This window comes from Etheostoma cragini, chromosome 2 (genome assembly GCF_013103735.1).
Source record: "Etheostoma cragini isolate CJK2018 chromosome 2, CSU_Ecrag_1.0, whole genome shotgun sequence".
In the NCBI taxonomy this organism is placed as follows: Eukaryota; Metazoa; Chordata; class Actinopteri; order Perciformes; family Percidae; genus Etheostoma; species Etheostoma cragini.
The window spans coordinates 24,167,011-24,180,123 of NC_048408.1; the positions used below are offsets into that span (position 1 = coordinate 24,167,011).

General features: G+C 39.9%; 1 long non-coding RNA gene across 1 annotated transcript in view; it reads right to left on the reverse strand.

The window, feature by feature from the left end:
• Positions 1-2,268: 2,268 nt before the first annotated feature.
• LOC117956032 overlaps positions 2,269-13,113 on the reverse strand; it is an 18,483-nt gene continuing 7,638 nt past the window's right edge. Inside the window, exons 2-3 of the long non-coding RNA XR_004659170.1 lie at positions 10,502-10,506; positions 2,269-2,337 (exon numbers count right to left, since the gene is read on the reverse strand). This is a non-coding gene — a long non-coding RNA (uncharacterized LOC117956032). The remainder of the gene's footprint in view (positions 2,338-10,501; positions 10,507-13,113) is intronic.

Consider the following 13,113-nt stretch of genomic DNA (forward strand, 5'->3'; position numbering starts at 1 on the left):
TAAAGTCTCTCAAGTTCCCCAAAGTCGCTCTAACCTCACTAAGTTACTCCAACCTGTGTGAGTGCACCACAAACTTTGTGTGTAAATAACTCCATGACCTTTCCGTCTCTAACTTCCTTTTCCCCTCCAGTTCCTCTCCCTGCCTCTGAGTCTCCCTCACCTTTTCCCCTCAAACCACCCACTCATCTTGCTTTCCCCATGTGAGGGTATTAGGTTCACACAGTAGAATATAGATGAATCCAGCATGGACACTTCTATTGATTTCTCCCACACCGCAGACACCGGGGATAATGAAAGGGTTTTCCTTGCTTCCCTCTAAGTAGGCTTGCGTCATATTTCTTCAGGGGAAGTGGAAAACAAATTGAAAGAACTGGACTCGATACCACTGATGCTGTACACTGTGCTTGTGTGATATGTTCACTGTAAACGACAACAGTGGAACAGATGAGGAAAAAATCTGTTTATTTTCTGTCAATTGATTATTAGCTAAACCAAGTCTTTACGTTTTCACATATGCAGTTTACATAATGATGGTGGGGGCGATTTGCCACCTGATATCTTTTTTTTTTAATAGTACTTTAATTTTAGACAGTGGTGGAACAAGCGGGCCTGTCAGTTCTAGCTGGTGACCAGGCTTGGGGAGGGACAAATTTCGTTATGTAATTGGGATATAGAAAAAGGTAAAAGGTATTTTGTTAAGGTTATAGAAAAAAGACATAATCAAAGTACCAAAACATTTAGTAAAAATTGGGGATTATTAGCAGTAATGACTAGAGTTTTTTTCACAGATAATTACTAATTGGATTAGAATAGATTTCTAAAGTAACTCTCCAAACCCTCCTGTAACACTATCTAGGGGAACATTTGCTGGAGTATGCATTTTCCCAAATCCAAAACAGACAGTATTTCTATATACATTTATTTAGTAATTTCCTACGTTTCATTTACGTTAGTCTCTAGAGGATTTTGTGTTTTGGGGTTTCCTGTTTTTTGTTCCTTGTTTCATTCATTGTGTTTGAGTTTTTGGTGCTTGTGCTGTGTGTACCTTAAGTGTTCCAGCATGTCTGCCCTTGTATATATATGTTTTGCATTTTGCCTCGTCAGCCTGCCTTTGTGTTGCCAGTCTTCGCTGTCTTGTTACCTAATCAGTGTTTCCCTCCTTATTCCAGTTCCCTGCCAACTCCAGCTGTGCCTTGTCTTGTAATTAGCTTCTTGAGTATTTTTACCTGTCGGTTCTTTAAGTTCTTTGTCGGTTTGTTTATCTTGATTTCCTGTGTTGCTGCTTCTCCTAGTTGTCCCGTTTGTTTTCCTTGCAGAATATATAGTAGGACCTTCAGTTCCTGTATCCTGCATTTTGCTGTCCTGACTGCTTTTGGGTCCAAACCTGCACCAAACACTCATTTTTCAATCATTCAACCTCTATTTATAATTGAGAGTTCATTGAGGGGCGGCCCTCATTTTCAATGACATTGAATCAGTTACAAAGACAAAGAAAACAACACAGAGAAGAACATAGAAACACACTTACAACAATTTGATAAACAGATCAGGTCAACCAGGATGCAAAAGAAATACATAGAGATGTTACAATAGCAGACTAAAAATTGAAGTTTACCTTAGAACAGATTAACACACTCTTTAATCCATTCCTAAAAAAGACACCTCTACCAAACTCTTTGAATACTGAGGATTGCTCTCGTCAGAGCCCCGGGGTTGCTTTTGGACCCTTGTTCACGGGACGATGAATGGTCAATTTTGGGTGATGAGATTTCTAATGTGTATGAGAGATAACATTATCTGAACCCACAACATCTGTTCTTCTGCAAGATGCTGCCGAGAAACTGAAAAGAGAAAAGTAATGATGGTATCTGAAATGTCATTGTTGTCATATTTTTAGAAGCAATTTACCATCCAACAAAGTAGACCCCATTTCCTGAAAAGCTTTGACAGTATTTTTTGTGAATGGCTTGGTGTAAATACAGTTTTATGAATGTTGTTAAGCGGCCAACTGGGATGTTTATGCCACTTTCATACTGATTGGAGGGTGATTCTAGTTGTACATTGAAGACTGATTGACTGCCTGAAGCGATGGTGGCCATTTGGGAGCAGCAAGGGGCTGATTCTCTCCTTTTAATCTGGTCACACTGGGCTGGGTGTGGCCTCATTTGGTTTGCTCGGAGCTCTAATGGCTGCAAAACTGTGGAGGACTTAATTACTAACCAAGCAGCGCTCAGAGATTGCCTTGAAATGTTAAAGCCACTTGCCTTTTAATTGCTGCCATTTCTTCGATGCCCTCCCAGAAAAGAATCCTCTCTTTTGTGTCCGTGTGAAAGGAATCTGGAGAAGTCCGGAGTAGAAAATACAAGAATTAACAATGTTAACGTAAAGCTAAGATCTGTGTTCAATAATTTTTGGATTTTGTCAAAAAGTCTGTTAGATCTTGATATTGATTGAAAGACATCACTTGGAATTTACCCTTTACAGCGTCTAACTGCATATGTGCTTAAAAATGTTTTGTCTTTTCTGCTTTTTTCCTCAGCTTAGAAAGAATATTGAGCTGTTCCTCTTGTGTCGGCACAGACTGCTCTCCCTCTAGTGTGCATTGCCGGACCTATCTTTACACCACTGTTGAGTAAGGTCTGACTACACCACATATACATTCTAGGATAGGAGAAAAAAAAACAATCTGGGTTTTTAGCAGTTCTTTAAACCATTTACAATTGTCTTGCACGGCGTTAAGCTCTTGACGCAGACGGTGGATCTGAAAATGATCCTGGGAAGGACCTTGTTTTGGTGGAACATATGCACCTTGCAAAAGAAAACACCACGTACAATATTAAATTAAGTTAGGTTTCCACACAATACAGTAACTGTAGCTATTTAAATTAGCTGCGTACATGGTTGCACATAATTTCCTCCTACCAGTGTATCGTCCCAGTCTGATAATAAATGCTGTAAATTTATTCTTAGTAAATCTTTACAATCATTGACCGAAAGAACCAAGCAGACCTGCCTTGTTGCACAATGAAACCTTCCTTCAAAAGTTGTCATTTTCAGCTTTTAGCTTGCTAGCTTAAAGTTTGTTACTTTCTGAAGCAAACAGAGTTTAACAATGACAACACACAGAGAGCAGAATCTAATTTTATTTTATTTTTATTCAATTTTATTTTATTTATAGTATCAATTCATAACAAGAGTTATCTCAAGACACTTTACAGATAGAGAAGGTCTCTAGACTACACTCTATAATTTACAAGGACCCAACAGGTGTAGTACTAGTTTCCTACAGAGCAAGCAACAAGTGCAACAGTGGCGAGGAAAAATTCCCTTTTAGGAAGAAACCTGGGACAGACCCAAGCTCTTGGTACGCGGCGTCTGACGGGTCGTCAGAAGCGGAAAGGGAGGGACATTCAAGCATTATCCTAGAAATATACTGCGATGATCCAGAATACTCTCTCTCTCTGACTTTCTGATCTCAACTCCAAGGGGGTTGCCTGGTGTCCACAGCACTGAAGAAAAAGACTCTTATCATGGCATCGTGACAAGCAGGGGCCTTGTAGGTGCGAGGGATTGGTGTCGGTGTTTGCAGGGCTTGAACCCTCGTCCTTTTCTGTTGAGACTCTGCATCAAACATGCGCATACGATTTGATCGGCCCTGATGATCTCAGGTTAGCGCTGATGAGCTGAGATTAATGAGGAGATACACGTTAAAGCACTCGTATGGTTAGACATTGATACCAGAGAGGTAAGAGAATACCAAAACCCTGTAAAAGACGAGAACTGAGGTGCAAACCGTCTGTGCTGTTTCCTGTCACCTGACCACATTGCATTTCAAGGGTATGTCAAACCCGTCCTCCGCATTCAAAAATAGCATAAACTGTCCATATGACCTCATTTAAGCACTCCTCCAGGGCCTTTGAAATCACAAAATGATTTATCAGAGTTGACACATCAATTTTTCTTCACTCCTAATTTCTGCTGCATACGCTCAATGTATGCTTTTGGTCATGAGATTATTTTCTTATGACAGATGTACATTTTAACAACTTCTTTTTTCTTCCCACAGCATAATGCTGTCACTTTTAATTGCACCAGCACACCTCTTTCAAGTTTTGAGTAAAAATCCAGTCCTATCTATTACTGTACGTCATTTTCATCTGTTCATTAATATTCAGTGGAGGAACGTGAATCTATAATTCAGTCCCCCCCTTTTCTTTTTAATATAACACTATTCATACTGACACTAATGCAAATGTTCCATTTTATTTATAAGACGGCTGAGACAGGCTGAGACAAAGAACTGACAAGTATGTGACAAGCTTAACAAAAATCTAAGGATGTGAAAATCCACTGTTATAAAATACATCGTGTTTTATGGTGATATTTAAGTAAATATAAGACAGTCAGTCCTCTCACCTCCTACATCATGTCTTTTCCCAGTCGCTCGTCTCTCAGGTCCCTATAAAAGAAGTTTGGAAGACTGCAGGATGGTAGTCAGAGTTTAATTCCTCCATGGCTTTTGGTCAGCTAACTGCCCCATTTGGAAACCAGACTGGGTCCCCTTTCACTGCCACAGATTTCACAAATCCCTGCTATAATGTCAGGACTGCTGTTCCAGGAATGTTGGATTTTGCTGGAAGGTTCCACCTGCATTTTCTCAAAAGTTCACCCGAGCCATTCACTGTTCTGTTATAAGACTGTTCTGTAGCAAGCTTTTTTAATGATATGTTGGATAGTGTTGTTACCTTATAGATGGAATGAGTCCCTAAGCGTTCTAGTTATTGATGGCAGAGGAACAGGTTCAGGTGATAACTGTCCAGTGTGTGTGACATTTTAAAGTTGCTGAGCTTGAACTGAATGTGCTGACCAAATCTGGTTTGAATATTCTCATCAACGGGACAATGATTAAAAGGGAAACCATTCTGTGAGGTTCTGTGCATTCTAGGAGTTCATTCACTGTGTCGGTGCTTTGCTTTCCTCTACTAGTAAATGAATATCTACATTTCCATGATTGCTATTCAAAAACACCTTGAACGCAAGCAGAAGTTAAATTACACGTGAGTATACAGCATGTGTGACAGCCATAAAATTAACTTGAGATTGAATATTCTGTGGATATTTATTTCGCAACACAAACAAGTAAATCAAATGACTGTAATTACTAAAGCACAAAGATTCATTTACAATCCCTTTTTTTCAATAAGTAATTAGTTAACGGTGCAACCTCAATTGCAAGTGAATCATTTAGAATCATTGTGCTAAAATGTTTTATTTTCTGTTATTATTAAATTGTTCAAAATTAACTAAACTGAAACTGAAATGTATACTTTATCTGAGAGTAGAGCAGTGTTTCTCAGATGGGGTAAAGGTTCCCCAGGGTTGCTTTGGAGTACTGAAGGGGGGACGTGAGATTTTAAATATTTGAATTATACTAAAACCATGAACAAATTCCTTAAGTGATTCTGTTTTTCAGTTAAGGTTGTTTAGTAAATCAGACACTAATGGCGCAGCGATGTATTGTACCTCTGTATGTTGGCTTTTGTTTCTACCAGAAGTGTTTGCCGCTGGTCAGGAGGTGCATGGTTGAAACAAGATGTAAAAGGAGGTAAATTATTGAAAAGGTTATGGGATCACTTTAGGAAAGGAATGTAAAAATGCCTCTCTGGTGAAAACTGTGCATAAATACAAGTCAGTGTAGTCAAGGTCAGACATTTTAGGGGACATAAACATAAGAAAAACACGTTTTTGAGTGGAGGGGATCTTTAAAAGATAAAGAAAAAATGTGAATATACATCAAGCTATCTTCACAATGCCTTTTATGATGTGGAGAGCATTAGAAGTGATGGATGAATGTTGAGAATACATAACAATGTTGCCCCTTATGCAAAATGCAACACATGGTCGGACTGCTGTGCAGAGATTACTAAAGACAGTTGTTATTGTGTTTGTGCAGACCATACCGTCTAGTCTGTAGTCACAGCACACAGTATCTTGAAACATAACTCTGCCATCTTACAATAAAAGATCTCAAGATGACAATGCGTAGAGTGTGAACTGTGTGAGTATATCTGCACTCTAACAAGCTCGTGCATAAGAACTTGTTGAAACTGTGGGTAAAATAAGATCTTCACCAAACCATTTTTAGAAGCCCTGGATACAAATGTGTATTGTCTCATGATAATACAATGACAAGCATATAGCACAGTGGGTTTGCATTTGTATGATCTGCAAGAAACCGAGCACTTTTTCATTGCAGCCAAGATACCGACCTGTCTGTGCTGCATCCGTGGCCTTAACGAAATGGTGTAATTTTCATTTGACTAGATAATATGTTTGGTAAAATTGTTTGATAATGACTGACACTGTCTGGGTCTCACAGTTTTTTTTCTAAATACAAGGCATTTTACCCTTCCACAAACTTTTAGTAATTGGGAGACCAAAGAAAGAACTCAGAGACATTTTGTGTGTGCGGGCGTGCGTTCTTACGTGTGTGTGTGTGTGTGTGTGTGTGTGTGTGTGTGTGTGTTTGTGTGACTACACGTCTATTTATACCGTGTGTGCATTTCATTCTTTTTTTTTGCTAAATGTGAATATGTGTGATTGGACACAAATGTGAATGCGTGTGCACATGTATGGATGCGCTCAAAAGTAATTGGTTTGGTCCGCAGAATCACCAATGGAACAGGAGGACAGGAGGGGAGGCGAGAGAGAGAGAGAGAGAGAGACGGAAGAGAGAGGATGCTTTGCTTCAGCTCATTAACCAATGCCTGTTAGCTTGGAAATAAATTGGGTGAGATTCCACCACTGGAGAGGCTGATTAGTTCATTTTTCTCCTCCCGCCGACGGATCCGTCGTAGGTGTAGTGAGGCAAGCCTGCTTCTCTCTCTCTCTCGCTCTCTCTCTGTCTCACTTACACACATGCCATGCACGCATACACTCAAATCAGTGGCCCATGGGTCCTGGAGCAGATGTGATTGAGCCAGGTGTCAGATGACTTGCAGCCTGCCACAGCTCAAAGGTCACCTAGACCTGCAGTATCTCTGTCTGGCTGGGCTCACGGCCAGTGGTCGGGGCTTCATCCAGTGGGGCTGATGGCTGACAGAAACCGTCCAGAAGCAGACAGGGTGATGGGGATTGCTCAGAGCACCAGGAGGAAAACAACACAAAAAATTGTCCTCCGTGATGCTGGTGGCTCTGCAAAAATGTGAAGTGCTTTGCCAGCAAAGCTTCTGGTCTACTGATCACTCCTAACATATGATTTTGAGACATCATCTAGCCTTCCCTATCACTACGGCGACAGTGGAGAGTGCTTCTTCTGGAAGCAGGATTGGGGATCACATCTTGTCATTTCAAAAACCCTGGAATGTGGTTATCACATTATTAGCATGCTGTTCTGAACACCAGCTGAACACCTAACCAGGCTGAATGGACCATTGTCATCCTTGAATGAAAGCACCTACATTTGGTCAAATGTAGCATACAGAATAGAGATGATTTTTGTTATATGTATTTGCTGCATTAATTGACTAGAATATGTTTTTTGCTGGGAATTTTTTTAATGAGTTTGTGAGTACACACTGTGTGCATGTATGTTTACCACCCTCTTACCCACTTACACACTAGTTCATCAGAAGCAATGCATTCATAGGCATTGATAGACACTGTGTGCATGAATGCACCGGCGAGCACAAATGTGTGATCGGGTGCGCACACAAATGCTAATGTTGTGTACAGACACATTACATGTGGCAGAATGGACTTGTTCAAAACTACATGAACAAATGCACACACACAAACATGGTAATGTTAATGGTCAATCACAGAATAGCCTGTCATCTTTTTTCCCTCCACCGCACCTCCCTCCTTAATAACATCATTAATCAGGAGTGTCAGCGCTGAGATATGGGTCGATAAACAATTTGGTGCAACATGCCTAATGAAAACCAGAGTCATTTAATACATTTACCTGCTTGTAAATCCTACAGATTAGACCCTGCTGTCTGGAACCCGCCCACCAAAGGTATTATGCAATATTGTCTCGAACATGGGAAACCATATTAAGGATTCAAAGAAATCTGTAGCAAACACTCATTATGTACTCTATTCTTCCTTCATAGTGTCACTCACTACCTGACCTCTGTTACACACCTCTAAGTCTTGGCTCTCTTCCAGGGTAGATTAATGTCATTGATCCAAGTTGGATTTAAATGGATGAATTACCACTAAAACAAAAAAGGTAACTCTGTCTATATCTAAATAAAAATCTCATAAAGAATCTTGTTTTTTTCAATGTGCCAAGCGTTGTGACGTGGCACATGGGCAGGAAGACAATAATCTCAATATTGACCAATGGGCCTTATTAATTGTGATGATAAAATTATTACACAAATTTGAATAACCTGATACCCCAAGTACTTCTAAACATGAGCTAATCATGAAAATATGAATCATGAGTTATATCAACAATAATTATCAAAGTTATTTATAATGCTGTTATCTCATGTTGTTGTCTATATTTGTACAGCACTTTGGGGCTGTTTTTTGTAAATGTGCTATAGAAATAAACTTTGACTTTGACCTTGATCAAACAAGAATTGGACATGTTTAAAAAATATTGGACAGGTCAAAGCTAGACATGGGTAACACAGGATAAAGGCACAGAGCTACGACACTGGTACAGAATAGGTCTACTACAAGCTCAAACACTGAACCACAAAATACAAGAGTATAAAACACATCCCTAAATTAAAATAAATCAAGCGTTAGCTGCCTCGTTGTCTGTTGCTAGCAGGGTAGCTGTGGGAGTGACAGGTGGAGAGGTGCTGCTACAACTTCTTTCAGTTACAGTTGTTGAGTTTTCTGACTTAGGTCCATTAGGTTTTTTAGCCAGTGATTGATTTATAAAGAAACCTAAAACGCGCTTTTGTGTTACGGGCAAGCTAACTTCAGTACTGTTGACCCACCGGGAACTATCTTCACTCTTGGATGAGTATCAGAGGTGCGCAGCGCGCCTTTCTCTTGGCATAATTGGCAGATTCATTCTGATCAAATTATGTGTTTTTCTCTTCCCAACCAAACTTTAAAATTAAATTGCATTTAACTGTGATGAAAGGAAGTAGGTTAACATCAATAATCAATTCATTCAAATAAATGCATGTCATTTTTAATTATGGTTGTAGTTTGTCTACCTTTTGCTGAGGGGGTGCTGCAGCAACCTCCGTACCCCTAGTTCAGTCGGCCATGCTTGTAGCTGCAGTGTTTCTGTACTGAGAGGCAGTACGTCTTTGATTCTGTTCGGTTTCTGCTTCACCCTGGAGTTGATAGTGTTATGTGTCTTTAATGTTGGGCTAGAGTCAAGAACACTACTGACTTAATTCACATTGGCCATGATTCCCTGTACATTAGGTTCAGGGGTGTCGCGCTCCATGTGTTTTAACTCATCCAGGATAGTGAAGTTTTTGGTTTTCAGTTTTTGTCTTGTTGTTTGCTTTGGAGGGTTGCTGTTGGTGTAAATGATGACCAGATTTGCTGGCCGCTTGTCAGGAATTTGTGGGGATGCCTGAATGTGTTATTTTTGTTTAACAGTATTCTTGCTTGCTTTGTGGTCGTCGGTTGAGTAAATGGGACTGGTTGTTGTGAGTTTATTATTTGTTTCTCTGGTAATTACATTATTTTGGACTATAGCGTTATTTGTGATGCAGCATCCTGTCATACTGCTGGCTTCAGTCAACATGAATTCATGTCTCTGCAATAGCGTTTAGAAATGCTCTAGATGTTGAGCCTTGTGTTGAATCACTTTATTCCACACGATATCGCCCTAGTAGTATAATGGTGAGGTTATTTGATGGTGATTTAATTGCAGTAAGACAGAACTGAAGGCCCAGCTGTAAAATACACGGCCCGCCACCATTCTTAAACAAGAGGTACAGTATAACCATTATAAATGCTTATAAATATATGGACAACCCAGTAGTACTAAATGATGTATTTAGCAGAGTGTTGTTTGCTCAAAATAAATAAATACAGAAATTTAAAAAAAGTTTCAAAATGTTGGTCTAAATTGTTTTGGCAGCCTCTCTGGATGATGATTAATTTCCGACACATGCACAGGCAGCAGCCCTAATGGGAATATAATCACACTTTTTATTTGCCCACATCACACCCTCGGAAATGGATGTACAAAGTTGTGCACATAAACCACAATGGATTAAAAGAGGCCAAAATAGAGGCTATCTCTGGTGTAAATGGCCAAGATGACACACACACACGCAAGCAGAGCATCCAACTTTTTGAGAACTGGACAACACTCATGCCAGACTGGTGGGGGAAAAGTATTAACTGGATTAGTCATGCATACAGTTTTGTTTCTCTCTCTCTCTCTCTCGCTTTCTCTCTCTCTCTCTCTGTATGGTTTTGTGTCCATAGTTTCATACTTTCCTCCTCAGAATCGTAATGAAGCTCACTGTTGTTGCCTTGTTACCTCTACCTAAATGGCCTTCACCTCTCCTTTTATTTCCACCAGCACTCATCTGTTTTAGCGCCTGTAATGACAAAGGTACAGATAAATGCATGCATGTACACATTAGCACACACTCTAAGAGGGCTGTACTCTTTCCCATCGTTCTGTGTCAGCCCCCACACCCCCACCTCCCTGAGTGACATGCAGGCTGAGTGGACATGGCACCATCATCTGACTGAGACCAAATGAGCCATAAGTAATGACAGGGGACACCCAGCCCATTGGCTAATTGTCCTGAATAATGAGACTGGTTCTCCTCTCTGATTGGTGCTGGGGGTGGGAGGTTGGCAGGTCCATCGACAGTATGAAGAACAGTGTCGCTAAAATGGATTTGTCGGATGACTGCTGAGGTGGCAGAAGTCAAACCTCCATTTTCCCTCCACCCACTGCAACAAACACTCTATGCAAGGGAAAAGCCCAGATATATACTCTGCAGAAGAAGAATACCCCTCAAAGACAGCTTTTGTTTCAGGTTTGGCTTCAGTAGACTTACATCCTTAGTCTTTCTTTCTTCTATTTTACGGAGCTGAGACAATTTAATCAAATCTACTCTGGGCTGTTTTGATAGTGATAGTTTATTCCCACTGTCCATAAAAGAAATCGCATGTACCTGTACTTGAACCACTTGTTCATTTTCAGACTTCATTTCTAGAAAAATAGCTGCCATTTGTTCAGCATCTGTAGCCCAATCCAGCACCAAAGCAAAAAAAAAAAAAAAAACCTGGGGAAATATGGTTTCACTAGTAGTAAAGAAATAAAAGAGGTACTGTGGTTGCTTTTTGTTACACAAGCCTTGATTGTAGTTTCACTGCTAACTGGACTGTAATAACAGTTTGAGTGTGGCTAGCTGCTACTGGCTTCCCGCTGGTGCTCTTGATTGGGTTGTCAGATTTTAGCCAGCCGCTGTGTGACATGTAGAACACAGACCCGACTGCAGTGGAAACCAGCGGTGACTAAAGTGGGGTCTGGTGTTGGCAGTTGGTAGCGAAAGCAACGTGATAGAAGATCTTGTTCTAGTTTCATGTTTTTCACTTGTTTTGATATGAAATGATGATCTGAGACCATTTTACTCCATAGTGGCATGTATTGAGGAACAAAGCAATAAACAGAGGGATGTTGAAATGAAAGGTTGAACTCAAGTCCACAGAAACAAAGAAAAACACACAACATTCCACTGAATGGAGGAACTTTAATGAGTAAAGAGAATTAAAACATAGAAGCTTGTTTATAATCTCTTTTTTATACACAAAGACGGATGTTGAAAGAAACAAATAAAAAGTATTCAAAAAGAAATCTATAAAAAAAGAAGGCTGCCTCTAAGCAAGGTTGTTATTAAAGCTGCACAAATAAATATCTAACAAATAATAATAATAATAATTAATAGTGGGTCAAATGACTACAGTAAATATAATATGAATAGGGGTTGCTTTTAGTAACCAACTAACCAAGAAAATTATCATCAACTCTGGACTTCCCCTGAGCTCTACGGAGCCTTTTAGTTACAGTTACTCTTTTTCAGAAGGGTAGTTACCCTTTTTCAGAACTACCCTTTTGAAGAAAAAGGGAAGTTACCTTTTTTCTTCTTCATAACTACCCTTATGAAAAAGAGTAACTACCCTTCTGAATAAGGGTAACTACCCTTCTGAAAATAGGTAACTACTCTTCTGAAAAAGGGTAACTAATCATTAGTTACTCTTTCAAAAACAGTAGCTACTCCTTTTTTGTGTACCTTATAGTAAAGTGTTACAATAAATGTTGTAAAGTGTTATCATTATGATTAAGTAAAGATAGTTGTGCAAAATTAACTATGTTGTGAGTAAGGTTCAGCAAATGGAACATTTGGTTATGGTTAGGGAAGCATTGTGCTTGTGGTTTAACATTGATTGCAGATCAGTGACGGGTCACAAGCTCTGTCCGCCCTCTTCAAAGCCCGCCTATTTGCTCATCCACCTCCTTGACCTCCACCCTTTAGATTCCACCTTTTTTTAATAAAAGGCACCCAACTTCCTGCATTGGCACTAAATGTTGCCAAGGGATGTAAATTGTGAGGTGCAAAGAATTGTCAAATTTTTGTACTTCGGAATCCTGCTGTTTTTTTTATACCACCTATCTAACCCGACTTATTATGAGGGACAAATTACACCTATGGTTACAAAACAACTCTATAAAGGAGGAGACAGCCCTTCATCTAGCTGTAAAACATGACAGGATATCTAAGTACCTTCCCTTCTGTTTGTGGCAAGCTCAAGTTAAACCCCTGATGGCAGATTCATATGACAGATTTTGGTACATAGATGCAGAACTGGAGACAGCTGCCATGCATTGCACCTTGCAGCAAAGCAGGTTGCCTTTGCCTGTCCATGCGTGCCTCCCCTAAAACATAGTCCTACAAGCTCGAAGCTAGTAGCTAGTAAGTACCTAGTTACTGCCAAGCCCCCAGGAACAACGGCATGTCTTAAAGCAACCGTGGGCTTAGCGGAGAACGGTGGAAATGCAACCCGCCTGTTACGTGGATGTAATAATAATAATAATAATAATAAATTGAATTTGTATAGCGCTTTTCCCGAGCTCAAAGCCGCTTAACAGAGTAGGGA